Source organism: Cricetulus griseus (genome assembly GCF_003668045.3).
Source record: "Cricetulus griseus strain 17A/GY chromosome 1 unlocalized genomic scaffold, alternate assembly CriGri-PICRH-1.0 chr1_0, whole genome shotgun sequence".
In the NCBI taxonomy this organism is placed as follows: Eukaryota; Metazoa; Chordata; class Mammalia; order Rodentia; family Cricetidae; genus Cricetulus; species Cricetulus griseus.
In genome coordinates, this window is record NW_023276806.1 from 88,423,122 (window position 1) to 88,436,710 (window position 13,589).

General features: G+C 40.6%; 1 protein-coding gene across 2 annotated transcripts in view; it reads left to right on the plus strand.

Moving 5' to 3' along the window:
• Plch1 (phospholipase C eta 1) overlaps positions 1 to 13,589 on the plus strand; it is a 207,416-nt gene that overhangs the window by 43,378 nt on the left and 150,449 nt on the right. The window lies entirely within an intron of this gene.

A 13,589-nucleotide genomic window follows, 5' to 3' on the forward strand; every position in this document is an offset into this window, starting at 1 on the left:
CCTCTCCTCTTTCTTTCCTTTTTTTCTTTCATGTTTATGCGTATGTGGCATGCATGTGTGTATGGGCGGGTGTTTAGCAGTTGACATGCCGTGCCTTCGCTGATTGCTCTATACTGATGCAGGGTCTCTCGCTGAACCTGGAGCTCACTGATTTGGCTGATCTAGTCAGCCAGCTTGCCTTTGGGGGGATTCCTCTGCCTCCCAAATGCTGGCATTATGGGCTGGCTGCAACATCCATTCAGCTTTTTTGTGGGTGTTAGGGATCCAAACTCTAGTCCCAACAAAATACCACAGAAAGAGTGTCCTCATTTTATTTAACAGCGAGATAAGAACTGTCTGCTATTTCATGTTTCTGCACTATGTTGAGTTTTGGTTTTTATTTTTATGCCATAGAATATATGGTTCTGTGATTATAGCCTTGCTTTTCTTCACTCACACTTTTGCCATGGGAAACCCAGGAGAGACCCATAAGCCACTCCTTCCTGATAAGAAAGGAGAGTCTCTTCTAAGGACCTCAGTGTACCTTATTATTGTAGACATGAAGTGACTCCAAATGAGCCATGCAAAATGACTTCTGTGAGAATGTCTTAGGCTAAAAAAAAAATGATTTCTGTGAGAACTTCTTAGGCTGTTCAAATTCATTTAATAATGCTTCCTAGAGCTCCCATGTTCATTCAGTTCTGAAGCTGGAGTTTTCTTTCTTTAAAATGACACTATTAATAAAGGCGCTTAACTGAGGTATTTTGCATTGCCATTAAGATTCTCTACTGTGTAAGTCTTACACGAGCTTGGCTGTGGGGTAATTCTTATGGCAGACAGCGTGGAACAGACCTTTCTGAACAAGGGCACAAAGAAGACCTGGGGGACATGCAGAGAGTCCTTGGGCAGCACAGGCTTCCTTCAGAGTAAAGAAGAATGCACTAGGTGGTGGCTGCACATGCCTTTAAAACCAGCACTCAGGAGGCAGAGACAGGCAGATCTCTGTGAGTTTGAGGCCAGCCTGGTCTCCAGAATGAGTTCCAGGACAGCTAGGACTACAGAGAAACCCTGTCTTGAAAAAAGAATGAAATGCTCCCACCTGTGTCTGTCATCTAAGAATCTCAAGGAATGTGAGACCATAATCCCGACTTAGGGACAGCAAAATTGCCCTGAGAAAAATAGATCCTACCTGGGTTGAATAAGTGTAGAATTTGTGAAGACTTTGTCCAATTATATTTTCCCATATCTTGTCATTTGGTATGTGACTGACATGTTGTCACAACTTTCCCTGTTTTATAAAGGATAATGGCTTATGTTCAATTAAAAGGACATATTGTTTCACGTCCCACTTTCCATGCCAACTTGAAATTGAACATCAGTGTCTATTAGAACATCACTGTTGTCTGGAGTGGTGCCAGTGTCAGGTTTCCTGGCGATGTGCTAGGCTGAGCGGAAGCTTATTTCAGCCGAGATTTGTAAAATAATGCTTTGAGCCAAAGAACCCCAGTCAGGGCTGTGGTCTGAAATCACCTGAGGAAACAAAACAAAAAACAAAAGCGAAAAAGATTCCCCAGTCCGGCCTAGAGGTTCTGATGTTACTAATCTAATGTATAGCTGGGAGATGAGATTTTCAGGACTCCCCAGGTTATTCTAGGGGGGTAGTAGCTCATTCAATTCTAGGCTGAATATAAGACCTATTGTGATCCATACACATTATCTCAATAGCACTATTTGTTTAGTTATTTAGTTATTTATTTATTTTTTCTTGAGACAGAGTTTCTTGAGACAGCCCTGGCTGTTCTGGAGCTTGCTAAGTAAGCCAGGCTGGCCTCAAACTCAGATCCTCCTGCCTTTGCCTCCAGAGTGCTGGGATTAAAGGCATGTGCCACCACGTTCTGGATCTCTCTACTCTTTTTGCTGTAGCTGAGATTTCAAGTCCTATGTTGAATGAGAGTGGAGAGTCACACTTTGTCTCAATCCTGAATCTCAATTGGAAATGATGCCCCCCAACATCTACTGTGCTGTTGACTGTTGGGTTTATTGTGGGAAGCAGTTCTCATGTTGAGATGTATTCCTTTTATTGCTGTTATCATGAAAGGATGTTGAAATTTTCCAAACAGTTATCTTTCTGTAACTACACAGATGATCATGCAATTTCTTTCCTTAAGGCTATTTATGAATTGTATTACATTTATTGACTTGTGTATGCTGAGCCATTTTGTGTCTTTGGAATGAAACTAACTTTGTCATGATGTATAGTCTCAATTTATTGAATTTGGCTAATAAGGATTTTTTTGTGATTCATAAGAATTCTTTATCAAAGGTATTGTGCTCTTTGTTATGTGAGTTACAAAAACCTTCTTTGGCTGAGTTTTAAAATTTATTCTCCTGTATGGGGCTAATAAGGATTTTATTTAGAATTTTTGTTCATGAAGGAAATTGGTCTATAGTTTTCTTCTCTTTCTGCCTGCTCCCTCATGCCGCCCACCCCGTGTGTGTTTGTGTGTGTGTGTGTGTGTGTGTGTGTGCGCGCGCGCGCATTCCTGCATGTTCATACATGCGTGTCCTTACTTGCTTTTAGCATCAATATTGGCTTGCTGGCTTGGTAAAATGGGTGTGGTAGTATCCCTTCCCTTTCTTGTGGAACAATTTGATCTTAGTGATTTTCCTTACAGAATGCACAGACTTCCTGGCAGGAAATCCATCTGGTCTTGGCCTTTTTTGGGGGGGGGCGCTTATTTAATTGCTGCTTTAATTTTGTAGTTTAAGGATCCATTTGTTATTTATATTTGTTGATTTGGCAGATCATTTGTGTTTAGGTCTATCCATTTCTTCTAGATCTTCCTCCAGTTATTTTTTCTTTTTTAAGTTTCTTTTACCTGGGGTCTGCTGATGTGCACGAGGATGAGGGTATTAGCAGATCCTTCTGACTCATGTCTTTCCTGTGGTTTATTCTGGCTGATGCCTCCTTAGCAGCCTTTACCTTTGGAGTTTCTCTCCTTTGTGTGCCAGGGGTCTCTTCTAGCCATCCTTATTAGCCTTGCAGTTTCTGCGTTGGGCAGATTCCCTTACCCTCATGAGACTCCCAGTTTGTACTACTGAAGTGGCTGATGTTTTAGCCGGGGGTATCTCCCGAGTGCAGTGGGAAAGTGGGAAGCAACACTGTTGAGAGCTGCACAGGCAAGAGACCCGTCATATTTCCGCTCTCTCTGGCTCCCTAGCAGTGCCTGGCAGATAGGTGGCTCCAGAGTTTTATCTACCTACTGAACCCAGGCTTAGGGTTTAGGGCTCTCAAACTCCCGTGAGATTCTCGGTTGATGAGATTGTCTCCAGGTCGCTGGGGGCAAGGTTATGTGCTGAACATTATTCAACCTAGAAGGAGTTAGTTAATTCTAAAGGTCAACAAGCTGCTATTCCAACACCCCCCCCTCCCCGGCCTTCATGATCTGAGCTAAGTATTACTACAGGCTATGTGTGTTTTCAGTAGGATAAATCTTGCAAGAGTTTGTATTTTCTGATGATCAGAAATGGCTTCTTTTTAGAACTGGAATATAGAGACATAAAATGAATTTTACATCAAACTATTTTAGATGATCTGCATGTGAAAAGGTGAGCATGGAATCTTGAGTAGTCTAGGCTTATGGGTCTGAGCTTTGGCTCTGGCTTATCCTTCCCTGACTGCAGTGCTGTGGGACCATCCTCACCTAGCCACACTCAACATCCCCCAGTTTTGTGACTTTGTAGCTAAGAAAATAATATAGTCTCTGTGGGGGGCAGTGTTCTGAACTTTACAAGTAGAATAATATAATCCATGCAGCGTTTAGATCTAGTAATGGTTTCATTATCTGATAATTTATAATTTGGAGTGCTGACCTATGACTTGGAAGGATGCTTGTGGGATAAACATTTCAAAGTCACTGTTCCGTAAAACTACAGATGCATAGCTTCTATGGGAGATGGCTCTTGGAAGCAGCCGCTTTCCGTGTCTGTGAGAATGAATGTTCCTGTCCTCCTGAGTTATGTGGGTCAGTGACAGGTGGTTGTTTTCCAGGGACAAAGACCTAATGTCAATCTCTTAGCTGGTAGCCAGTGTTGGAGTTTTCTTTTTTTTTTTTTTACAGTATTTGCTCTTGCTTGAATCATGTGAATCTAGGGGTGAGGGATAATGCTCACACATGTCTCCAATTTTGGTCTTGAGTTATATTTTTGATTCCTTCTCCCTTTGCCATTTTTAATAATATAAATCTGTGCAGATAATTAATGTCCAGCAACTCTAGTCCCCATGTTGCTGTAGTCCCATTGTTGCTAGTAATATACAGTTTTTCCTTGGCCAGAAAACAAGTTCTGCATGTACCATAGTGCTGATTATTTCTAAATTATATTAATCTGAAGGGGTAAATGTTATTGGTTTTCTATTTTATAATCATTAGTATTCATGAAAATGCAATCCTTTTCTCTTTTCTCCAAGGTCTTTAACAAAATTAGCCTTTGTAACCATTTTGTGCTAGTTGACTATCAATGTGGAGAACCAAATGAAGCAGAAAATTAAAATACTTTTGATGCTTTAACTTAATCATTAACCTCTACTTCAAAGCTACTTCTATCAATGATAAGTTTATTGTTTCAGAAATTATTTCCTGGTGTCTTTCTTTTTTTAATTTTTTAAATAAGGATCTATTTTTGTCTTACTTATTTTATGTGTATGGGTAGTCTTTCTGCGTGAATGTCTGGGTACCATGTGGATGCCTGGTGCCTTTGGAGTCCCCTGGGACTGGAGCCACAGACAGTTGTGAACTGACAGGAGGGTACTGGGAATTCAAATTTAGGAAAAGTTAACACCAATAAATCCCCTTAAGTTTTTAAAAATATTTTGTTTTTGAATTTTTATTTAATAGGTTTATTTTATCTTTAATTTATGTATATGTATGTCTCTGTGTGTTAGCAAAAGAGAGGGTTAGATCCCCTCAGGCTACAGTTACAGGTGGTTGTGAGATGCCCAGTGTTGGTGCCAGGACCTGAATTCATTTCTGCAAGAGCAGCAAATGCTTTTAGTTGATGAGCCATCCCACCAACCCTAAAGATTTTTATTTTTAAACTGGCCTATCTATATCAGAAAACACATAGAGGAAAAGAAAAGCACCAAATATATAATTTAATTTTTTCAGTTTTGAAAGGTTTTAATTTTTTTGCTTGTGAAAGGGGGTGTTATGTAGCCCAGGCTGGCCTATAACTCATAGTGGTCTTCTTGCTTCAGTCTTCTGAATGCTAGAATTATAGGTGTGTACCACCAAGCTGAGCAAAATATTTATCTATTTATTATTTAAAGTATGTGTGTGTGCACACACACACAGGTATGTGTACATGTATGTGTGTGCCTGTGTGCACGTATGTGTCTGAGTGTGTGACCACAACCAATATGTGGAGGTCAGAGGATGGCTTTGTTGAGACTCTACTACTTTTGTGTGGGTTCCAAGGATTGAGCTCAGGTCAGGCTGGCATTACTGGGTAGGAAGTGCCTTTTCCCAATGGGCCCAAATTTGCCAGCCCAAGACTTTAGTTTTTGACTGACCTGCTTATACAGGGCAAGGAAAATGCTAAATGTGGACTCGATGTTAAGTTTCCTAAATCCAACTGAGTTCCTAGGGAAAAGGCCCTTAGAAGGGCCCTTTGATTGGTTTAGAATTCCCCTGTTGAAGTTATGTTCTGGGTGCGGGGAGGACCGTGTTTTGTTTTGTTTTTCATGTTTTTGTTTTACAGCAGAACAGCAGATTATGTATCCGGTTCTGCCTGTAGTTCTACATACCAGGCTAGGAACTTCACACATGTTACTGTAGGCACTGTTGTGGATGTGGAAACTAAAGCTTATGTTCATATAAAATAATTGGGTTTATGTTTCTGAACCACATGGTAGAACCCAGTTCTTACCAATTCCATATCCCATGGCTTTGCCATCAATTCCAACAGCTGTATGCCCTTTAGCTTCTCCCGTGGGTGCTTAGATTTTTCTAGTTTTAGAGATGCCCCATGCTTTCTCTGCCCCTGGGCTGAGATATTCGTTAGAATTCTGTTTGGAAAGTGTTAATAAACAAATGAGTTTAGTTCCAAGGGAATGCTGTAGCCTCCATTACCCTTGCCTCTGGCTTATTGAGAAAATTGTCTGTGGTCCTTCTCTTATTCACTCCACTGCAATGGTCCCAGCCTTCGAGTTCAGCTGTCATTCTTTGGAGTCTAGAATCTGCTTTATGTCCCGATCTTCCTGAGAATAGAGGAAATATCTGGAGCTGAGTTCTGGTGGATTTTTGGGATCCTGACCACCCTCTGATCTGTGGGGGACATAGGTCAACAAAGCAGTCACTGTCCCACACTGCTCTTATTGCTGCAGTGTCCTACCTTCCTGTCATAGTGTCATTCGGAAGAGCAGAAAATGAATCATCAGGACAGTTGGGAGAAAATAAAGTAAGGAGGAAAAGGTTGTAATGTAGAGGAGACACTGCCCAAAACATTGCTGTATGTAAAAACTCATTCTGAATGAAGCTGTGGAGCCAGTCTCCGCTATTTCAGCAAGTGTGGGAGGGAGGGAGTCCCGTTTTCTCTTCGGAAGGACCATTTAGGTTAGGGATTTAGATACTGCAATGGGAATATGAGCTGTGACATGTTAAAAGTTATTATCAGAAAAGTCAGTATGCTTTCTTTTTTTGGTTGACTTGTAGAGAGGCCAGTGTTCACAAGGAAACCCTTCTTTTAAATGTCACATTTTGTTATAAAAATTACCTTCCGAAGGCATCATGGACTGGGTTTTATGAGGAGTGATCCTTTCAGTCCTTTGGAAACATTTTGGTCCTCTAAGTACTTCTAGAGATTTGTATTCTCAGTAGAGTCGGTGACCAGCAGAAGGTTCTCAAGTTTGCTATGGTTGGGGTGGTCCCACTATTCGGAAGCAGTCTTAGAACGTGGACCTTCCTGGCTTGGTGAGACTTATAGAAAGAAGTGTGGCTAGTGTTTCCCTGACATGAACATCTGTAGATATTGATGTTGTGTTCAGTGAGTCTGTTTGGTTTGAGGTAGGATCTCGCTGTGCAGCCCTGGCTGGCCTATATAAATTGCTGTGGAGACCAGGCTGCCTCAAACTCATAGGGATCTGGCTGCCTTTTTGCCTCCTGAGTACTGGGATAAGCCTGCGCAGCCACATCCAGCCTCTGGGGTGTTTCCAATGCCCTTTGTACGCAGAAAAGTTGTATTGAGGGAGACCATTAAGGTTTATTATGAAGTGCTCCCAGGTCCACCGAAAGCTCATGTGTGGAAGGCTTGGTCCCTAGCTGGTGAAGTCATAGAGAGGTGATTAGATCACGTGACCACTCACATCACCGCTAGCAGGTGGGGCCTAGTTTGAAAGCAAGCATAGGTGACCTCACCTGAATCATACACCTTGTTCTGGGCCTTTCCGTTCTCTTTCCTCCTGGACTGTCATGAGGAGTGAGCAGTTTTCCCTCTGCCGTATTACTTCTACATGTTTCTCTCTTACTGCATGCTCAATAGCAGTGGAGTCAGCTGACCATGGCTGAAACATCTGACTCTGAGCCAAAATAAATCTTTCCCCCTTTTAAGGTATTTCTGTCATAGCAATGAAAAACTAACCAGGGTCTTCTGCCTGTCTTTCTTTCATGACTCATATTACGCCTGTATCCCTCTTGAATCAGTCTGCATGCTCAGTGTCCCAGGTAAATGTCTGTATTGTCAATGTTACAAAACACAAGGCACTTGCAGTATGACTATTATGACTATACATTCCCCTCCGTGTTTTAACATACATATTATAGTCCTTGTTTGACTGGCTGTCAGCCAAGATGTTTTGGGCAGTTAGTAGTATCATTTGCTTGTCAATTTGTCAATGGACTCAAAGATGTCAGGTTGGCACATTGGAAAAATGGTCTGTTTTTTGTTTTTTTGTTTTTTGCTTTTTGAGACAGGGTTTCTCTGTGTAGCTTTGTAGACCAGGCTGGCCTTGAACTCACAGAGATCCACCTGTCTCTGCCTCCCGAGTGCTGGGATCAAAGGCGTGCACTGCCACCACCTGTCCAAAATGGTCTGTTTTAACCATGGAATATGATCAAGTTGGTTACTGTGATGTTTTTAGCTGGAGTGCTGGAGAGTGCCAGCACTGAGGTTTTTTCCCTTAGCTTCCTCCCCCAGTTCCTCCTCTAGGTGAAGGAGAAAAAGGGTTTCTTTATGCATGGGAACATTGCATTTCAATTGCTGTTGGGGCAAGTTTGAAATTCTGGCTCCTTAAGTTCTAAGAATCTAATTAAAGTTTAAGCTCTTAGAGGAAGATTTATTTTAATATATGTCACTGTCAGCATCCATTAGAGAATCCCATGTGTCTACCTACCTGTCTCTGGCTAATTTATACTTATGAGAATGGATAGACGATACCTAAGCAGTGGCTGTTGATTTACATAGTCTGGCTGTTTTTATTTATAACTGTATATGAGTTTGGTATGTCTGAATGTCAATGGAATTTTCACCTCTCTCGAGACATCATCAAATGGAGTTCAAGTGCATTTTATGTGCTCAGTAAGCATGAGTTCTGGTATCTTCAAGAAACTGTGAGCAAAATCCTGCCTTGGGTCCCAGTCACTTTCCTGGTTTTCTCAGGCTGAGGTTTACCTTGAATTATATTGAGACCTTCATCATCGCCAGTGGCAAGCCTGTAAATTTTTACACTAACCCATAACTTTAAAGTGGGGCAGTCAATAAACAGCATTTCAGAAAAACAATGAAGACATTTTATTTTAAAGCCAAGTGTCTTGAAGGGGAGATCAATAAATCATATATGAGACATCACTTCAAAGGAGCAGTTGGGCTGAGCTGTGGTTTATCTGTGTCCTGTGGAATGTAGCAAAATTAAATATGGGTACTAATCAGCCTGTTTAGGGATTGAGATGCTTAGAAATGTGTAGCAATTACTGTCTGTTGATGCGTGTCAGGTTTTTAGCGTGGGGAAGTCCAAGCTGGTTTATTTGACAGGTATGAATGATGTGTAGGGTAATGTTCTGCCATTAGAATGTGTGCTTATATCTGTCCAGTGATGAGTAATGGCTGTCTAGCAAGCCCTTCTTTTCGCTGTTCTCAGCGCCTGTTCAGCAGCTGTTGGGCAGAAATATGCGTCCCTCCAGGTCTTCATTTGTCTTTTGTGTAAGATGAACCTGAGAGTGCTCAACATTTTAATTAGCTAAGAAGCATAGTTATTTCTGAGCCATCTTAAGCTTCGTGATACATTCTGTGTTCAAAATTGTGGTTAAACGCTGAACTCATTGCTTTTTGGGATGGAATTTCAAGTAGAAAAATAGTGTTGATAATATTACTATTCTAAACTCTTTATGGATAAATTCTCACTGGAACAGTTTGAAGTAGGGTGTATTAGCACACTAGTGGTACAAATTAAGAAACCAAGAAGCAAAGAGGTTAAGTTATTTTCTGGGTCACACAGCTAGTTTGTGGCTGGGAGGGTTTGTACACGGACAGAAGACCTGTAAAATCTTCACTGCTATTTTGTATAATAGTGTGTATGGATGTATGTTAGATTGAGTCTTGTAAGAAGTACATTCTAATAAGGTTCTTAAGAACATTTAAGAGTAGATAGTGATCTTTACAACCTTGGGGAGACAACTTATAAATTGGGAAACAGGTGAATGGGAACTGGTGTAGCAACTTAGAGAAAGGGTGGGGGTGTGTAGCAATCTGAGCTGGATGGCCGTAATGGGAATGTAGCAGAGATTGGCTCTGTCCTGTGGATACTGGACAGATGTTAGGGGTCTCATGGGCCATAGGTGGGTAGGGTGAATTGGAGTTAGGGAGGAAAAAGATGGCAATAGGGGTTAGTCACCAGAAAAAAATTCTGAGAGTAAAAGGGTTAATACTCAGGGTGGAGAGACTTAATTCAAACGTTTGAAAGCAAGACAATAACAAATTGTTTCTGAGCTATCAGCCTGTGAATCTGGCTAGCTGTGTATCTCTTCAAAGAAGTTGATTAACTTTCAGATATATACTTTAGGGAAAACTGTAATAATAGCCCGTTCGCTAAAAACTGGTTTCTTCAGACCTGCTATTTACCTTGCTTATAGGGATGTGATTGTTTTTCTCCCCAAGACAGGGACATAACCTCCACTGAATAGACATTTTGAGACTAGCTTATTTCCTTCCAAGTTGGAAACATTCCATTCTTTCTGTGATCACTGCTATGGTTGTGTGGAATAAGGAAAAGCCTCAACAAATTGAATAAATGTGCTCTTTCCCAGACTGGAACAAAAGTAGCCTATGGTGCAGAAGATGGCATGCAGATTATTTCTTAATGGGAGTGTTTGCCTCGGATGGAGTGATGTTTGCTTCCAAGAGCGTGCACGCGGTCTGTGTGTGTGCCTCTATGTGTCTCTGTGTGTGCACGTTCATTTTCTGCATTCAGCCTGCGTCACTCCTATGGTAATCAGTATCTCTCAGTGACCTCCGTAGGTGAGGAGGGTTTCTTTGATGGCTAAAGACCTATAGTTCCCAGACATTAAATGTGCATAATGCCTTCAGGGCGTTAAGCACTGCACTCACTAAGCATGCACGTCTCATAGCCTAAGTAGCCACAGCGCCTGCATTCCCACAGTAACGGCAGCCACAGCAGATGCTGCCACTGTGCTTATCTGGCTGCGCTGTTCACTTTGATACAAACTTCTACAGTCATCTCATGGATTTATTTTCACTCCATTATAAAGCCTGGACTGTGAAGATGTCATCATGCCATCAGGGGCAGCATGAGCCAAGTTCTTGGGGCTGTTGAGGATCTCTTTGCCTTCCCCCTTCTTGGAGATGTGTATCAGAAAAAGGCTTTGCCTGTAGAGGAAAATTTTTATTGCTTTGGCCAATAATGTGTAACAATATTAAATTTAATGGCAGACCTTGAAGTGTATAAAAACTTAAGTCCAGAAAAAGGTAAGATCCATGCTACTAATTTTAAGGTAAGTTAATAGCTTAATAGTAAAAGGTGGTAAGCATTTCTTATTTTATTTCACATTTAGCTAAATATTTATCTGATTGTTGATTGACATATTTGGGATACTGTATCTTTTAATCTTAATTGAAAAGGTATTTCTGATTAGCTCAAAGTGTTTTTTTGCTTGTGAATGTAGATTTGTACAATGGTAGATATACTTGATGACAAATCGTGCTTCCTTGTAATAAAGTGCATCATTATAATAAAGTGGTGTGTGAGACAATAATTTGTAGACGTGGGTTATAGTCAAGGACTGTAAATCAAGGACACAGACATGTTAGAAATTTCATCTGTCTGATACAAACAGTAGGTTTTAATTTAAGTGTTGTCAAGTCCTATTCACTGGGAATTATGATGAATAGAGTTCTATTTTAACTTTCTTCAATAATCTAGGGGGGTGATTTCTAATATGTGTCAATTAAAGGCAGTCAGGCTAGGGAAAAGAATTAGCTTTATAAGATGAAATGACATGAGTGTTCAGCATAGATAAAATGGAGTCAGAACCTACGTATTATGTTTGGAGAACCTGTCAGCTTCAAGAGCTGGAGGAAAACATTCTGAAGTATGAATTAGGAGTGGGGAATTTGACATGTATGGAGACTGTTCTTGTATTGGAAGAAATGCTGCTGCCTGCTCAGACAGAACAAATGATACGTCAAACGATGTCTTCTAAGCTCATCTTTAAGTTGAAATGCTTGTGTCATCCAGATTATTGAGGCGCGTTGAATCAGATGTAACTTTCCTGAGCCACTGCTCCATTTGAGAGCCTGGATGGAGCTTGTTGCTGGCCTATGGGAGCTACTTCAGCCTGCTGTGCTCATAGCACCAGCCCTGGTGCTTGCTGATTATTAAAAAACATACATTGCACTATAGTTGATTTCCTTAGTATGCCTGAATTTTTCAAGTCTGAAAAGGAACCTTTATTCAGCTATAGAATAGGATTTTAGTTCACTTGAAAGACAGGTTGTTACAAGGATTCCCATGTAAAGCTGTCTGTTCATGTGCTCAGGAAATCTCCTGTTTGCAGAGTGTAGGAGTGAGTGGCTTTGTGCAACATCCTGCGGGGATTATGTTGTTTTTAGTGCTATGGAAGTACTGAGAGTGACTTCTGTTACTCCCACCACATAATGTGATCTCTAAGACTAAAGTCCAGATAAACTCTAATTGTTAAACATTACAGAAATTTGAATTATCTTGTCTAGTTATATAAACTCTGAGAGATAACATGAGGTGTCATTTCAGGCTAGGTGTTCTCACATATAGATAGATAGTCTAGGTAAGAATTTTTTTAAATTAAGTTATGTTATAACTTGTTATGTAACAGGTTTTCTTTGATTTATATTGATAATTTATCTTTGTTGGGCAAAAACAAAATTCTTCACTGACTCCATCCTGCTTTAAATTTTTTCCTTGTTGGCAACAAGGCCTTTTTTGAAGAACTATTTCTTACAATTCCAGAGCAATTTTAACAAGGATCTCCTAGTTATGCAGAGTGCGAAACATTGACAGAGCCCTAATTCTCATCGCGTCTAAGTAGCATTATTAAATAGTGACCTCAGTGGAAGTGGCTCAGCTGACAGGGTTATAAAGTTGAGAAATTTCCATTTACAGGCAGAAAGATCAAAGGACCCTGAGTTTTGGTGGAAGAGGTTCTTATTAAATGTAAAATACACATTGTATATTTATATTTATAAGCATATCTGTTTTATATTTGTATATTTTGTATAAATATATTTGTATTTATTGTATGCTTAGAAAATTAGTGTTATATGAGTCTCAGATTTTTGTTTAATGGGCTAAATCTCCAAGCCGGAGAATCTTCCTAATGATTTTTCAATCAGTTAGAGAGAAGATAGGGCTTCATTGTAATATAGAGTCAGACAGAGAGTAAGCTTAAGGAGTACAGCTTCTGTTTTTATAGCCACAAGATGTCTACGAACTTGAACTTCTTCTTTTAGTAACAAGACAACATAGAAGTCTCTTACCCTTGTGGAGTGATAAAGAGGGTTATAGTACAATATCTCTAAAAATACTTGGACTGTAGACACAGAAGCCAATATAATTAGAAATAAGGATAATGGGCAGCTTGGGAGATGAGATGGTTCAGTCGGCAAAGGTGCCTGCTGCCAAGTTTGACCTCCAAAACCCACATGGTGGATGGAGAGAAGCAATTCCTGGAAGTTGTTTTCTGACTTCTACTCATATGCTGTGGTGCACGTGCGTGTGCGTGTGCAAGCACACACACACACACACACACACACACACACACACACACACACACACACACACACACGAGGGTGGTGTTAAAGAAATAAGGATAATGTACATTTCGTCTACTTTAATTGAAATGAAACTGTATTTGTCCTGAGGGTGCCAAAAGCACTTTGACCTAGAACTTGGGTACTGTCTGTTAATTTTCTCTGCCTGCCAGCAGTGTGCACTCTGTGTAGCAGGCCTATGGAAGGGCAGTGTAGGAACAAGCCCCAGCTTTCTGGGGTCAGAAGGAACCACAGCACTGTTAACTCTTTCACAAAGACATACAATAAGCACGGATGTTACACAGTGTTTTCTTCTA